The sequence below is a fragment of the Poecilia formosa genome, unplaced genomic scaffold, assembly GCF_000485575.1.
Source record: "Poecilia formosa unplaced genomic scaffold, Poecilia_formosa-5.1.2 Scaffold36, whole genome shotgun sequence".
NCBI classification, from domain to species: Eukaryota; Metazoa; Chordata; class Actinopteri; order Cyprinodontiformes; family Poeciliidae; genus Poecilia; species Poecilia formosa.
In genome coordinates this window covers 178,542-181,355 of record NW_006799975.1, presented here as the reverse complement: position 1 = coordinate 181,355, position 2,814 = coordinate 178,542, and the positions used below count along the sequence as shown (strand labels likewise).

Genomic DNA, 2,814 nt, shown 5'->3' with positions numbered 1-2,814 from the left:
CCTATTAAGAAAAATACATTTGTTTCATGTTTGTAAAAGTTCTGTAGCTGCTTTATTATATTCACATAATGAAAAGCATGTAAGTTAATTGAACATTAAAAGAAAAATTGATTCATAGAAATTGTTTGACTGCTGATGGTCCCATATTAATGTAATGTTTAAAAATGAGGAATTAAGTTGACATTACAAATACATGTACTCTTTAAAAGTAGTTTATTTATTTTTATAGTGAATAAGGGAGACCAACAAAGACAATGACATAAAAGTTTTTTAACTTGTCTTTGCCTAAGTGAGAATGGAACTACTCTGTGTTTTAACGTAAACATCTACTCTGCTGAATAAGAGCACTGCGGTTATGATTTTCCTTCTCTGTGAATTCCAGGCCTGCATTCAACAAACAAAAGAAAGTTTCTGCTACCAGTGCTAATCAAAAATGTTTTTGTTGTCTATATAGATGGTAAATTGTTGTTCACGGGGGCATTGACGGTTTTAGCCGCCTCATTACTTACCTGACTGCTGCTACAAACAATCGTGCTACAACAGTTCTTGACAGCTTTCTTGAAGCTGTGAATACATATGGAGTGCCATCTCGTGTTCGTTCAGACAAAGGAGGGGAGAATGTACTAGTGGCACACTTCATGGTCTCAACCAGAGGCCAAAACAGAAATTCTCACATAACAGGAAGAAGCACACATAACCAAAGGTATTTAAATTAAAGTCTTGATGTATTCTCCATTCTTCATGTTTTCATACTGACTACTTCCATGGAAGTTGCTACATTTCTCAAAATAGTATGACAAGTAACCGTCGTGAAATCCCGGGGTAAGTATTCTGTAAGTCTGCATCTCAGAATTATGAACTCAATGTCCACAGAGCAATGACTGGAGACCAGGGTGGCGTTGTTACACCAGCTGTTGTTAATGTAAATACAAACACTACCTCCCCTGGATTTACCAGTAAGAGCATGGCTCCTGTCAGCTCTAAAAGTTGTTAGCCCCTCCAGGCTGATGTCATGATCAGGGACAGATGAGTTTAGCCATGTCTCACAGAAAATGAGAATGCAGCAGTTTCTTGTTTCCCTTTTGGTGGTTAAATCCAGCTACGCTTAGTCCAACTTGATTCAAGGGATCATTCGGAAAGGGTCAGCTTTTAGCTTAGCTGCAAGTCCACCACGACACTCTCGCTTTTGTTTTCTCTCACATCTTCTCCGGTGTCTTTATGGGCCTGGGCTGTTGGAAGATTCTGCTGCTGTGTAGTTAGCTTGATTCAACTGATCTAACTGACATAGCAGTCCAAGACTTTGTAAAGTTGTCCATGTCTTCTTATTTATGAAGTCCAGATGACTGAATTAGCTCAATATTAATTAACATAGTCTGACGGTCAGAGACTGTTCTTACAGTGTTTCTCTGAGCTATTGTAGAAGAAGATATTTAATTAAGCAATAAATTTGTTGTATTACCGGGAGCTGAAGCAGCCGCAGCCATATAGAGTGCCGCCATGGCAACAAACTTAACTTTAAATCATCAATTTCTTCACATTTATAATGACTAAAACACGGTTACATAAAATGACTAACATTGATTGACAAATTGAAATTATTATTTTAAGTTGTTGGTGTTTATATCAGTGCATTATGACAACCTTGTTTTACTCCTTTTTAACAAAAAAATGTCTTTTCAATCCATGATTGAGAGGTTATGGAGAGATGTATTTGGGGTAGTGTTGGATCTGTTTTATACAACTTTCTTCTACCTGGAGACCTAGGGCCTCCTGCAAACAGACAACGAGGTGCACTTATACGCATTACACTGGACCTTTCTACCTCAAATCAACAGACATCTTCAATTTTTCATGGACAGCTGGAACAACCACGGACTACGCACAGAACAGAACCAGTCACCACTACTGTTGTGGTCTCAAAACCAATGTGAAGGTCACGAGCCCACACAAGTTTGTTTAATTTATGCCATTTTACAAAGTGCAATTATAAATTTGCTTTTGTGGTTTAAAAACAACACCAGTGTGTGTAGTCTGGATGTTTTTTTTATATCATATTTTCTTAAATCTTTGACAGGTTGACAACCAGTATGGTATTGATGGGGAGAGCCAATATGGTTGCCATCATGATGGCGTGACTGTGCCAGAGATGGAGCTTCCAAGGCCTTTGACTCGGGTGGAAATTGAAACACTACCAGATCCAACGTCCTTGTTTTCTAATGTGATAAATGTTTATTGTCAGACAGTTGATATTCTAACTGGAATTTTTGGAGATATGTAAATTGAAGATACAAAAGAGATTTCCTTCATAATTTGGTGCAACTTAGTTTCTTTGATAAATACAAATCCTTTTTTAGTGGGTGTAATTTATTATCAAAATGTGTGTGCCGCCTTTTTTGCTGTAAGGTTCTGAAATTTACATCGTTATAACAGAGCCAACTTGCTATTTATTAATACTGACTACATAATATTACACAGTGGTATTCAAGTTATATTCTATATTGGCAAAGACAATAAATTAGATGTAAACATTTTCTTTTAATTAACAATATTCAGTGTTTAAATGTGCTAGCTACATGTTTATGTAATAAAATCACCATTATGAAACCATTGTAATTTTCATTACAAATTCAACCATATCAGCTTTAACATTTTCTATGCAAGCCATTTCTAGCTAAGAAATCAATTACCATGATGGTCTAATATTTCTTAAAAGTTTCAGTGATACAGCTAATGAATGTGTTAACTGTGTAAACAATTTATAGCAGCAAGTACAAGCTTCAAAATATGTTCTACAATAACATGAAACAGTTATAT

General features: G+C 36.0%; 1 protein-coding gene and 1 long non-coding RNA gene across 10 annotated transcripts in view; both read left to right on the top strand.

Moving 5' to 3' along the window:
- The window catches only part of adgrb1a (adhesion G protein-coupled receptor B1a), a 240,299-nt gene that overhangs the window by 63,298 nt on the left and 174,187 nt on the right, over positions 1-2,814 (top strand). The gene's annotated exons all lie outside the window — the stretch shown is intronic.
- LOC107836037 (uncharacterized) lies at positions 1,686-2,293 on the top strand. The gene is made up of 2 exons (XR_001661893.1): positions 1,686-1,950; positions 2,075-2,293. It is a non-coding gene; the product is annotated as an uncharacterized LOC107836037 (long non-coding RNA).